Below are 14,189 nucleotides of genomic sequence, written 5' to 3'. Positions count from 1 at the left end.
TTAATCCCTTTGTAACATAGCCAAGCCAGGGTTTATTTTCCTACTGTTATGATGGTAACTTAGAACACACAGGACAACAATATCAAATATCAATTCCCTCCAGAGCTGTAACTTTCTAAATGTAGTAATTAGTAATTTGTCAAGATCATCGTTCGACATTCACATAGTTTCTACACAGTCATTTGAACCCCCCTGCCACGTTCTGTGGCACATCCTCAAATGCCATCAAGACATAAACCAGGTACCATCTTCATGAAAGAAGGCTACAGGTGTTCCAGACGGATAAACTGAGACATTAAAAAAGATTAAGTGTCTTGCCTTAAGAGAGGGGGGCGAGGTCAAACTAAGAATAGAAACGCAAGTCCTGTCACCTGTCCTGACCATAAATCTAGACAACTGTCCACCTTCCTGCCAACAATAAGTACACAGTCTAATCAATTTCTGTGTGTTTTAAACATACGTGTTGCAGGGAGAGAACGAATCTTCTAAGCGGACCGACGGAAATACTTAGTTACGGGCGGTGCCAGACATACAGGCTACGGAATATAAAGTATTCGTGTACGCAAAACACCTCTTTTCAAAAATTAAATCTGATTGATGGTAATACCTAAATGTTAGTGAAATAACTCAACCACTTGAGTTGTAACGGAAGCCAGATACAGTTTTCACCTGCCCTATCAGACCACAGGCAGTTAATCAGCTGTATTATTGGTGCTTACGCCACCGTCACGGAACAGGCCAGTCACATTCTGAGATCAAAGAGCAAGTCGGCGGTAGAGAGGAATCAAGACCTCTGCGACCCAACGGTCTCTTCTAGGACCAAAGTACACACAGTTCGAGGGTGCCGAGGACTTTTTATGGGGTTGAAAGGGTAGCGTGTCTATCTGAGGAGGCTGGTAAAGTTTCTACAACTCCCTGTGCGTAACGTCGTTGTGTTCCAGAATTTTGTTGTCGTCGTGTTCTGTGGACACATTTAAAATGTAACCACCCGGTTCACCCCACATCCCACACCTACTCCCTTTCCCAAAGACCGTCTGCCCTCACTCTTTGGTCTTCCGTAGTACGTTCTCTTGGAAGGTTGGAGATGGGGAACACGGCAGAGACCTGCTTCTACCCTCTGGGGAAGGGGAGAAGCTGCTTGGAAAGGCTTTTAAGGGATCTACCAGCTAACTCAAGAGTACAAGTGAAGACTTCCAGAAGGAAATATACCCAGCCAACCCCCTGGGCCAAGGGAGAGTGTTTGCACATGATTCTGGGGATTGAGAAGGAAGGGAACAACAACACAGCTTTGCAAGAAGGTAGAGAGCGCTTTCCGTACAACGAGGGGCAAAAGCCATGCACTAACCTCTTTCACCTCCATCCCGCTCTCGCTGTTCCAATTGTAACGAGGGTGTCTTTTTTTTTTTTTTTTTTTTTTAATAATTTGCACTTAACACCTTGACACCACGGTTCGGGATCGGATCCAGCAGAGACCAATTTGGTCCTCAGTTAACTGCTCCTCCCTGCTTTCCAAATAAAATAGATTTTGTTGGAGTGACCAACACTTGCTGTTTATATAACACTTCTAAAGATGAGCCTGCCTCTCCATGAGAAGTGGAAGTTATTTGGCTCCTGTCTCAACAACTGAAAACAAAACCTACAAGGATACCCCCCCCCCTTATTAGGGGTCAGCATCGTCTGAGTCACGAGTAAGTTCAGATTTAAAAATACACCAGTATTCTTTTCCAACTCCATGCCAGAATTCCAGAAAATCTGTTACTTTTAAAATAAGGCTGCCAAATTTTTTTCCCCCCAGTAAAACTGAGCATTTATTTTACATTTTGCATAGGACTCTATGCCAATTCCTGCACATTTGTGTGGTGCTCAAAAAGCCAGACTCCGAGTGCGTAAAATATATAAAGCTACCTAACTGGTGAAATCTACTGCATTTAGTTTGAAATGCATCCAAAAATAATATGGAATTATGGATAGAGAGATGGGTAGATCTGGTGATCAAACAGATACGGTAAATAACATGTTAATGACGGACTCTAGATGACGGGTATACAGGTGTTCCCCCACGGAATCATTTCCACTTTAACAATCTTCATCATAAGATGTTGGGGGAAAATAAAATATAGCTAAGCAAACATTTTAAAACACAAACTGAAGCCACACACAAGCAGGTGCTGGCTTCCAAAAGGCATTTTAGACTCTGAACACAGAATGTGGTACAATCCAGAACGAAAGTGAGGAACTGCGGCCTCCATCTGAAAGAGATCTGCCAAAGCCATTGTAAAGCTTCTCAGGCATAATCAAAGAAGTCCCGAAAAATCTCCTAACGAACTGCAATATTGCCCACATATGTCTTCAGACTTCGGGTGAGCAGTCTGAGCTATGGGCCAAGAGAGAGACCTTTTAGAAGGTTCCCTAGTCCATTGACATGGCCCCAACTGAGAGATGACCCTAGGAGCCAGCCTCCAACCCCTGAACTACCTTTCCCCTTTTATGGCAGTTTCGAGTGGAAAGCATATACTCATCTGTTTCCAGATTCCTAAAGGTACCAGAAAAAAAAAATCTAAATATAACAGATGGCTAAGCGCTCACGGTAACTGAAAACCAAACTGTAACTTCAGCTTTCTCAGGCTGATACCTTAACACCATGGGTTTAGTGGAACGGTCTTGCTGAAGACCTTTTGTCTTTATTCCCATAACAGGAATATTACCCTGGCTTTGATGGATGACAGATAGGTGTCATCCAAGATTTTATTTTGAGTTGACATTAATAACCTTTACTTATTTCCAAGTCAATCACTAAGTGTTGTCCAGTGTGTTACAATTGACCACAAAACACAGTGGAGTGTGTCCATTGGTTTTTGTCAGTTTCTCAAGTAGTTCAACACACTCTGAAAAACCTAATTCAAATGTTGAAGGCTCTGCAACATTTCTATGAATTCTAGGGTTCCCCACAATATAATGGAAAAACCATTAGAATGGAAGGACCCATGGGCCACCTGGCTGGCTCAGTGGGTGGGGCGCATGACTCTTGATCTCGGGGTCATGAGTTTGAGCCCCACATTGAGTGCAGAGATTACTTAAAATTAAAATCTTGGAAAAAGAAAAAAAAATGGAAGGACCCTGCATTTGTACTGTTAGTGTTTATTAAATCTATGACCCTCTCTCCCCTCCCCCTGGGTAATATAAACAGCCACTAAACCTTCCCCAGACCTTGGGTAAGTGGTAGCACACTCATAACCTCCTGGTTCTGAACCGCTTTCCACATCCCTTACCACACGTAGCTCTAACCTTTTGCTCTCCTAGCCTCAACCCCAATTCGCCAGTTTTCCTCAAATAAATAAGACCCTCAACTCTGTGTCCTTGGCTGGCCTTCCAAATCTCAACAGTACACGTGGGGTGACCGTGTAACATGGGGGAGAGAGGACGGTGATGTGTGCGTGTTTGTACGCTTGCTGTAGTTAGAAAACCAAACACCCCAGAGTCTGAGAAGGGAGCTCATTTCACATTCAACTTACCATCTCTTCTTAGGCATCATCAAAACAAATGCGAGAACCTTAAAAATCTGAAAACAGCTCTAAGAATGTCAAAATTGAAACCACAGAAGGATGTGCACACTCAAGTGTTTGGGGGGGTGACGTATACGGATGCTGGCGGTTTACTTTGAAATGCATCCAAAAATGAAGGTAGACTAACGCACAGACGGATATGTGATGCGGCAAACGCGGTGAAATGTTTAAGTGTAGAACCTGGGTGGTGGGGATGTGAGTACTGACTGCATAACTTCAACTTTTCTGCCTATCTGAAACGTGCATAATGCAATGCTTACAAAACCACGATGCCGTACCGCAATGAGGCGGGAGGGCCTGTTGTGTTCAAGAATATGCTCCAATGATGTCAGGAACACCGGTGTTAGAGGAACAGGGAGTCAGATAAAGATCCTCAGATAGTCCTGGGTAATACCACAGTAATGCTATCTGTGGTTTCCAATTCATAAAATGCCTCTCGTTCAATGAACTGTTTCTCTAGTAAATGCTTGCAAAGCCGCTGCCACTAACTAGTAACCGATGTGGAGGACGTCACAGAAAACATCGGTATTCCCGCTCCGAAACAGGTTCCAGTTTCCCGGCGGAAGCAGAGTGCGGTCGTGCCCCCTCCCCCACAGGTCTGTTTCCCCCCGCAGGTCTGTCCCAAGACCCCCAGCAGATGCCTGAAGCCACAGATAGCACCGAACCCTGCAAGAGACTATGGTTTTTCCTCTACACACACACCTATGATAAAGTTTAACGTATAGGTCAGGCGCAGGAGATGAGCAACAGTAACTACTAGCAGAATAGACCCAGTATAACAACGTCCTGTTAGAAGGTTATGTGAGTGTGGTCTCTCTCTCTCTCTCCCACAATATCTTAGCGTATGCGCTCTTCCTTCTCGCAACGATGATGTGAGGTAAAATGCCTACGTGATGAGGTGCAGGGAGGTGAATGACGCAGGCACTGTGACGCAGCATCAGGCGGCTTCTGATCTTGACGCTACACCGGGAGGACCACCCGCTTCCAGACCATGGCTGACCAGTGACAGAAACCCCAGAACGCGAAAGCACAGGTAACGGGGAACTACTGTCCAATTTAAGACAGGGGCCCCAACCACACGCTTGACTCTCTCTGTGCCTCCGACTGTCCCAGTAATAAAAACAGAAAACACCCTGGAGAGGACCGAAGGAGTTGGCCCAAGAGCCTGTGGAACATCTGTAAGGACTGAGGATACAGAGGGCACAGCTTGGAACGTTAAAGGAAGGGCTGAGAGTGACGGAACACGTTGTATTGTCTCCGGGTTCAAACCTGTCACGTGAGCCCCGAGCCAAGAGTGGAACTCACCTTCTCCAACCAGTGAGCATCTGAACCCCTTTAGTGAGCAAAAGGCACCACTGATTGTGAATGCCCTACCACACACATGCACACACACGCCGACAACCACGTGCACAAACCCATCACCAGAATCCACAGAAAAATCTCCACTGGTTCTGGAAAAGAGACACTTGGGATGTCTTAAGTAAATTAGTAATTCATAGTCCTGAAGAACGTATATAAACGGTCCCGTCACGTACGCGTATCGCGTGGTTTGAGAGGTGTCGACAGACTCGCAAAGACCACAAATTCTCATTCAACTACCTAAGGGCCACTGCTTTACTACGTAAGTGAAGAAGTGGTACGGAAATGTATTTGATTTTTTTCTTTAACCTCTCAGTGAGAGATGCTGTATCTGTATCAAGTGTGAAGCTGATCTGGCTGATAGGATAGGGGAAGGGGGCCGCTGTTCTAAATACATTTCGCAGATTTCATCCTTTTTAGTTGAATTGATTTGATGCCTAGAGTTGTTTAAACAAAATGCAGATATTAACAATTAAAGAAAAAAATCAAATGAATTATGGCCAGTATTAGCACAGCTCTCCCATAACGATAGGATAATGATGGTGACGATGATCATAAGGAGGATGCGGGTGCTACTCTTTCTCGAAAGCATTGTCAAGGGCTTCAGCCTTCAGGGTTGGACGTCTGCAAAAGCTGGGACCTCAGCTGTGCCTGTTGTACGGACCGTGATAAAACGGACACGATTCCACTGTGAAGCTGTGACTTGAATCTAGTAAGTTTCAAACCCAGGACTCAGTGACTATCCAACATTCATCTACCAAGGATGGATCTCTTTACAGGCGAGCATCTGTTGGCTTCTCAAGTCTCTGTCCTATTAATAGACAAGGTGATGATAGAGAAAGCCGTAAAACGACTTCCATATCCACAGAGTTTTAGGACGTTACAAGAACGTCATAAAAACATTAGGTATTCACAAGTTCCTATCTGACTTGAGCCAAACTTGATAACAGAAACGAACCCTGTTATTTCACTGGTGAATAAGGGTGCAGCCGCACTCATGTCCCCCTCTCTCCTCGGCCTCTGTGCGATGCCTGTTAATCACTGATGGGCTCCTTTGCTGTGGTTTTAAAATTTATTTATTTATTTTGAGGGACAGAACGGGAGGGAGGGGCAGAGAGAGAGAGGGAGAGAGGGAATCGCAAGCAGGCTCCGCGCTGCCAGTGCAGAGCCCGATGCCGGGGCTTGATCCCACAACCGTGAGATCATGACCTGAGCTGGAATCGAGTCGGACCCTCAACCAGCTGAGCCACCCAAGAACGCCTCCTCTGATGTGGTTTCAAAGAGAATTCACATATATGAGTCTGCCCCTAGAGAAGATGAAGGAACTTGCCAACAGGTGAATTCTCCATGAAAAACTAACACAGGATACACAAGCCTTAAATAAAGTCAAGCACTCTGACTCGATTTTGGATACATCATTAAACTTTCTGAAACCCGAGTGTCCTTCCAAGTCTCAAAGCAGCATATGGAAGAGGATAAAAAGTTTTAAAGGGTCATGTGAACCAACTGAAGTCCCAGATGGTTTGACTCGAGCTACCTTAGAGATCAGGTAGCCCATGTCTTCATTTCACATCCAGAGGGTACAGGTGGAAAGCTAGGCTTCCATTTCAGTGTCACAATCTGGCTTTTTCCATGGGAATCCTCATCAAACCCAACCTTTATTATGACCTCCATGGCACAGCTTAATATGCTCAAATATGAAATACGGTTTAGACATTTATATGCGCGCCAACTTATAATCCTGTGACGAAGATACTTTTTAAAAATAAAAAAAAATGTGCAATATCCAAGCAGTGTTCCCACTGATGTAATATTCTTACAAATGGCTCCCTCATAAGAATTTCTTATAGACAGTTCATTCACATTAACTACACAATACTTTATTTCACTGAAAAGAAAATGATTTCCCGGGGCCATCAGTAATGTGGTGTGCATGTGTGTGTTTCTGCAAAAGACTTGCCAGCTTTCTCTCCAAGTGCTATATGAACTCTGATAGAAGACGACCGAAAGAAGCCCAGACTCTGGAATTCCACTTTCCGAGAGTGCAGTTAGGACCCTTCCTCTAAGTGAGGCAGTTTCTCTCCTCCAGTGAAAATGAATTCCTTCTATCTCGGAGGCTGGGAAAGTTAGGAGATGTACAAGAGGTCAAAATTAAGTCCATTAAATCCCAGCCCCGGATTTAGTCACCATAGAGACAGGGGAGATAAATAAACCAGTAACCTTAACAAATGTGCTGCACCTTTGCCAGACATATCTCTGACTTACCATTATTTTTACTTAAGTATCTTTCAGTCCAAACATAACTGACGATGAAGACGACAAAACCAAACAGAACTAGGCCCAAAAGAAATAGGAATGCTCATGCAGGCAAAGGGCAGGCAAGGAGTCAAGAGCTACCCCCCTTAGTAATGCGCTCTCTGTTCCCCTTGAAAAGCGATTGCAACATGGAGCTCCAGAGGCAATGACATATGGGGAAAATATGTGGTGCTAAAGCCAGAGGAAACCATGTCAAAAAAGAAAAACAGACGTGAAGTAACTGACCTAATTAAAGGAGAAACGCACACTTCCAGCAGGGAAACAAGTATATGTGACCCGGGGAGCACAGCCGGAGGGGAGGGGATGCTGGACGAAGGCTCGGGACGCTGGAGGGGATTTTTGTCACTTAGCTAAATGCCACCAGAAGGGAAAACAGGTACTGCCCTTGCGCTACGGCTCCGCGAAGGTTCTGCTTAAGTGGACAGGGAGCCTTGAGACATCAAGAGTCGCTCCCTGGCCGCACAGCAGTGAAAAGCTCGGAGACAAATGGTTATACTTTAACACGTGGGACACCAAGGGGCCTCTCGACCAACCGCAGAGAACAGACGAAACATGGGCAAAGAGAGGAAAAAAGGAAGAAAACCGAGAGGTCAGGGTGATGGAACGAAGCAGCAGGGAGGAGTTCTAGCATGACAGCCCCGTGTCTAGGCTCTAGGCGGGAGTCCTCATCACGAGCCACGGTCGTTTACACAACACCAATGGCTTGTGGCATGGGGTCGAGAAGGTAGAAGCTGAGGAGTCTCGACCCCTAAGCGAGCCGTAGACTTCGGGTAAAAGGTGCAAACAACAGGACAAGTAATATGAATAAAACCTCAAATGAAGTGTTACCTCTAGCTCTCGTCCACACGCACGCTGGCACTTTACGAGGCTATCATCACAGCACACAGACAACGGCCGTCTTAGACAAATTCTTCCATATTGGTCTGCAAGCATCAAGGTTATGGTTTTGAACAGATTCATGGAATTCTCCTGCATGCACGTATCCTACTTACTTAGCCAAGAATCTTGCTTGAGCACACGAATGTTTAGATCCTAACCTTCTGTCCCTACAAATACCACTGTGACGAATACCCGCAACACGCGGCTTTTCTTTTCTTCTCGTAGAACAATTTGCTTCTTGGAGCGCACGTCCCGAAATAGGACTACCGGATCAAGGGGTACCGACCTGTGACTTGGGCCACAAGGTGCCACAAAATGTTCTAAAAGGCTTATGACCAACTTGCAGAGCTCCCAGCAGTAAGCGCTTCTCAGTTTCAAGGTAACCGACCATATGAGCACTACGTGTTTTCTGTTGTGTCGGCTTAAAAGGCAAAAAACATACCTTCTTGCTGTTGCATGCCACTGAGGCTGCGCATTTTGCCATATGCATTTATTCACTCTGACAGGACGCGCGTGTCTTTTGCCGCTCCACCCACCGGAGAACTCATTCAGCCAGCGGCTATGGAGCGCCTACCACAGGCCAGGCACGTGCCAGGCCTCACAACCCACGCGGGCTCTGTGCGTAAGATAGAAATGAATGATTTTATCACCTCCGCCACAAACTTTCCTGGCACGTTCTCATTATTTTTTTCCTCAGCTTTACTGAGGTTGAATTAACGAAAATCGTACACATCGAAGGTAACCGGGATGATCTGACACACGTACGTTCTGTGAGTTCATTACCACAGTCAAGTCAGGTAACACACCCACCACCTGAGACGTCCCGTCTCTGTGTGGGTGGTGAGAGCACTGAAGGTCTGCTCCCTCAGGAACTTTTTATGGATTGGAGTCCGTTGATCTCTTCCTGACTACTTCTATCATTTTATAGCTTACAGGTTATCATTTATCCAGGGACTGGATAACTGTCCCATTTTCTATGGTCTCATTCATAAGTTTTCCAAGCGTCTCATAAATGTATTCTCTGATAATTACAAAATTAACAGCCCTAATCCCTACTTCATGATTCCCGAGCTTTACCACATGTGGCTTTTTTACTACAAGTACTTAACTTAAAGCAAGGGTTTTTTTGTTTAATGTTTATTTATTTTTGAGAAAGAGACACAGAGCACAAGCAGGGGTGGGGCAGAGAGAGAGCCACCCAGGCGTCCCCCAAAAGTCCATTATTTTTCATACAACATAGCCCGTGTAAAAGAGAAGTTTAATTTTTATTTTAAAACTTGCTTTAGGGAGCCTGGGTGGCTCAGTCGGTTAAGCGTCTGACTTCAGTTCAGGTCACGATCTCACGGTTCATGAGTTCAAGCCCCATATTGGGCTCTGTGTTGACAGCTCAGAGCCTGGAGCCTGCTTTGGATTCTGTGTTTCCCTCTCTCTCTCTCCCCTCTCCCACTCACATCCTGTTTCTCTCTCTCTCAAAAATTAAAAAAAAATTAAATTGGCTTTTAAACGTTATCCTACCGCAATGAGAAGTGAACTCAGGTTTATCTATGAAGATCTGACCACAAATAGCCTGCCTAAGATCTCTTTCTCTTTCTTAGGCCAAAGAAAAAGATTTGTCAAAACATCACTGCATGACTGCTTTTTCGTAGGATTGCTTTAGGGTCAAGTCCCCTTGCTACTCAAAGGGACATAGGTCCTCGGACTAGCAGTGGTACAATCTGGGGCTTACTGGAGTTGTGTAATCTCAGGCCCTACCCCAGACCTCCTGTGTTAGGATCCACAAGTGAAAGTTTGAGGAAACACTGGGGTAGACCACAGGAACCTGCCAAATTCTGCCGATGCTCCTTCTCTTAATCAGACACCATCAGAAGGTATCTCTTTCCTCAAATGTTTATCCCCAACCCTTTCTTAAAAAAGTAACCTCTACACCCAATATGGGGCTCGAACTCACGACCCCAAGATCAAGAGTCGAATGCTCTACTGACTGAACCAGCCAGGCACTCTCAACCCTTTTAATGCATGCCCTTAAATTAAAATGAGTATCACCAAACATCATGTACCTGAAAATTACAAGCTAGTATTTTCAGAGAAAGGATGGCTCTCAGTCTATAGCCTCAATTTCATCCGGACATGAGCTTTCTTGAAAACTCACTTGCCTGAAAGAGCCCTGCAGGTCTTAAAAACGAGTAAAACATTCAGATAATGGCCACATTAAACACTGAGATAAAGGACCTCTGTCCTTTGTATCAAGGAGGTGAGAGGGTGGTAGGGACCCTGGCAAATTTCAGAGTTCACGCTCCAGCCAAAGGCACGGCAGCTATCCGGCTGTTCAGCCTAGTGTTGCCCAAAAGGAATACAGGCTCAATGTTGCCAGATCTTCTGATATTTCAAGAGAAGCTGAAAATCTGGATTTTTGAAACATGTGAAATCTCTCAAATTTTAAATGCTGGCAATTCACTTAAAATTTTAAAAGAACACCTCTGTGTGCCAGATTCAGCCCACCAGTTTGAGACCTTGCCTCTGGACTGATGGTTTCCAAATTCTTTAAGCTTGTGGAAGCCATCTGTGCTAAATCTCGTGCTCTCTTGCTGGTACACGAAGAAGAGAGGTCACATCGATATAAATGGTACAAACCAAATCACTATGACTACCACATTTTAAATTTGTGTTTTGTGAATATTAAAAACTGCCAAATCAATAATTAAAGTGACCATATGTCAGTGATACAAATATTTCCTAGATGTGAAATACATGTTTAATTCTTAATTAACAACACTGTCATTCCTACAGAAACAAATACAAAGAGTACCCAGCTCATGTGTATGTTAAGAATTATGTTGGGTTCAGGGCTCCTGGCAGGCTCAGTCAGAGAAGTGTGCCACTCTTGATCTCAGGGTCGTGAGTTTGAGCCCCACGTTGGGTGTAGAGGTTACTTGAATGAATGAAAACTTTAAAAAGAGTAAAAAAAGAATTATGTGGGGTTCAAGTTTTTGTTCCAGGGCACCAGGGTGGCTCGGTCGGTTAAGCATCCGACTTCGGCTCAGGTCATAATCTCATGGTTTGTGAGTTTGAACCCCACATCGGGCTCTGTGCTGACAGCTCAGAGCCTGGAGCCTCCTTCAGATTCTGTGTCTCCCTCTCCCTCTCTCTCTTTTCCCCTTCCCTGCTCACACTCTGTCCCTCTGTCTCAGAAAAATAAACAAACATTAAAAAAAGTTTTTGTTCCATACAATTCTATAATGAAAAGGTGGCCAAGTGGAATAATTTCAGGTTCTTGAAAATAAAGTTTACCTGTGATAAAGTTTACTACTTTCCTAAAGTGTTCAAGTGTTTTAAGCAAATTTACCAAATTTGTGTATAATTTGTGTGTACAAAACACACAATTTACATTTGCTTTCACTTTGGGGCGCTTGGGTTCCGGGCACAGGTGCGCCCCAGCAACACCCGTATACTTCATTACTTGTGCATTCCTGCCTGGAGGTGCCAGACATCACAGTCTCAGAGAGCAGACTGGAGACAGGGACTTTGAACTGCACCCCTGAACCCATCCAGGCCTACTCAATACTGGGCAATTTAATTTAAAAAGGAAAATCGGGGGCACCTGGGTGGCTCAGTCGGTTAAGCATCCAACTTCGACTCAGGTCATGATCTCGTGGTTTGTGAGTTCCAGCCCCACGTCGGGCTCTGTGCTGACAGCTCGGAGCCTGAAGCCTGCTTCGGATTCTGTGTCTCCCTCTCTCTCTGTTCCTCCCCTGCTTGCACTCTGTCTCTCTCTCAAAAATAAAGATTAAAAAATTAAAAGAAAAAAAAAAGGAAAATCAACTTTCAGCTTCCCCATCTGCAAAAAGGAAAATCATCCAGGGATGTCCCACAGTTGAAGAAGATCAAGATGAAAACGTATTATCCTTTTTCTTTTGTTCACGCCTACATTCCCGGCTTACTACGTAGTAGGGCTGAATTAATGAAGACATCAATAAGAAAAGCGAAGAAAGATCACAAGATACAACTACATTGTGACTGGAACTGCTTCACATCAATCCTATAGATTTCCATCACAGTGCAACGGAATTTAACAGATTTGATTAAGTAACAGAATTTAACAGATCTGATCAAGTTGTGGGGCGCCTGGGTGGCTCAGTCGGATGAGCGTCCGACTTCGGCTCAGGTCATGATCTCACGGTTTGTGGGTTCGAGCCCCGCGTTGGGCTCTGTGCTGACGGCTCGGAGCCTGGAGCCTGCTTCGGATTCTGTGTCTACCTCTCTCTCTGCCCCTCCCCCACTCGCATTCTGTCTCTCTCTGTCTCAAAAATAAACATCAAAAAAAATTAAAAAAGAAAAAAAGATTTGATCAAGTTGAGAAACTCACTGCTCTAAAAGGAAACCCAAATGGGGCACCTGGGTGGCTCAGTCGGTTAAGCGTCCGACTCTCGGCTTCGGCTCAGGTCATGATATCACAGTTTGTGAGTTTGGGCCCCACACCGGGCTCTGCGCTGACAGCACAGAGCCTGCCTGGGATTCTCTCTCTCCCTCTCTCTTTCCCCTCCTTTGCTCTGTCTTTCAAAATAAATAAACTTAAAAAAATTTATTGTATTTATTTTTTTTTAAATATGGAATGCCTCACGAATTTGTGTGCCATCCTTAGGCAGGGGCTGTGCTAATCTCTGTAATCATTCCAATTTTAGTGTATGTGCTGCTGAAGCGAGCACTAAAAAAATTTTTATTTTTTTATTTATTAAAAAAATTTTTTTAACGTTTATTCATCTTTGAGAGACAAAGAGAGACAGAGCATGAGCGGGGGAGGGGCAGAGAGAGGGAGACACAGAATCCGAAACAGGCTCCAGGCTCTGAGCTGTCAGCACAGGGCCCGACTCGGGGCTCGAACCCACAGACCGCGAGATCATGACCTGAGCCGAAGTTGGAGGCTCAACCGACTGAGCCACTCAGACGCCCCTAGAAAAAGTGTTAAAAGGAAACTCAAAGATGCTAAGTTTGGGTGAAATTAAAGATGTCACCGGAGTGGTTTAATATCACAAAACCACTTCAGATATGTATTCAAAAACCTTCCATTAGAATGTTTCATTTATAAGAATACACATAGCTTCCGTCGAAGTTTTCTACGATGAAGCGTACCAAGGTTGCAGATGGCTACGGGCAACCCAAGCCAGGTCCCCCCACCCCCGGCCAGTGTTTCTAACCAGGCTGACGGGCTATGCCCTTCTGTGGACCTCCTTCCACCATCTAGTCTCTGTTGCTGTGGGAAAACAAAGGCAAGCCGCCCTCGGGTTCCTCAGAGGACAGTGAGAGTCATAGTTCTGCTCTGGTGGGGGACGACCTAAGATTTGATTTGAAGACAGGTTTCTATCGTTAACGAATAAAAGTTTGAAAACAACCATTTTAGGTAAAGCCTATGGATGACAGCCACGGCAGGGCCCAGACCGAGCCAGCAGGGTGCGTCTCTCACAGCTGACAAATGGCCGAGGCTTTGGTCTCTGGGCCGGTCCGAAGCCCCAGGCCCTGGGGAGACCTTCCAGCTTCCATGTCATTGAGGAAACTGACAAAATTCCAAGTAAACACTTCTAAAAGTCTGTCCTTTTTTTTTAATTCTTTACGGTGTCAATATATGTATTTTAAAATGTGTGAAGAAGGTGGCAGCAAGCAGGGATACCGGAGACAACTTTGGCCAGCTAAGTGAGCATCTGCCCTAACGGAAAGCAATGACCCTCATCGAAAGCGAGACCGGGCAGAGGCAGAGGGCGGGGGGCGGGGCATACACCAAAACGCAGCAAGCTTCTGATGGACAGAAGTGCGAATCCTGACTGGTCTGCCGCTGGCAAATGTCACCTCCCCTCCCGCAAACGTGTGCATGGCGGGGCACAGAGAGCAGCAAGACTGGGGCCCCTTACGCGGGGCCTGGATGAACCCTCTCTGAGATGTGCGAAGCTGAATGTCCCGTCTCTCAAGGAGAGCACTGAGTGACCCTGAATCTTCATCACGGAGTGTATATAAGCCCTGTGGCTAAATGACGACCGAGGACGTCTGTGCAATGTGCGCTAAATGAAAGGGTTGCTCGATCTG

General features: G+C 45.3%; 1 protein-coding gene and 1 non-coding gene across 3 annotated transcripts in view; both read right to left on the bottom strand.

Annotated features, from left to right (window-relative positions):
* FHL1 (four and a half LIM domains 1) overlaps positions 1 to 14,189 on the bottom strand; it is a 61,595-nt gene that overhangs the window by 25,252 nt on the left and 22,154 nt on the right. The gene's annotated exons all lie outside the window — the stretch shown is intronic.
* LOC128773965 (U6 spliceosomal RNA) lies at positions 12,716 to 12,820 on the bottom strand. Its single transcript, XR_008418456.1, has one exon. It is a non-coding gene; the product is annotated as a U6 spliceosomal RNA (small nuclear RNA).

Source organism: Panthera pardus, unplaced genomic scaffold, assembly GCF_024362965.1.
Source record: "Panthera pardus isolate Hobbes unplaced genomic scaffold, ASM2436296v1 HiC_scaffold_27, whole genome shotgun sequence".
Lineage (NCBI taxonomy): Eukaryota > Metazoa > Chordata > Mammalia > Carnivora > Felidae > Panthera > Panthera pardus.
Note: the sequence above shows the minus strand (reverse complement) of the source record. Positions and strands in the feature narration are given on the sequence as shown.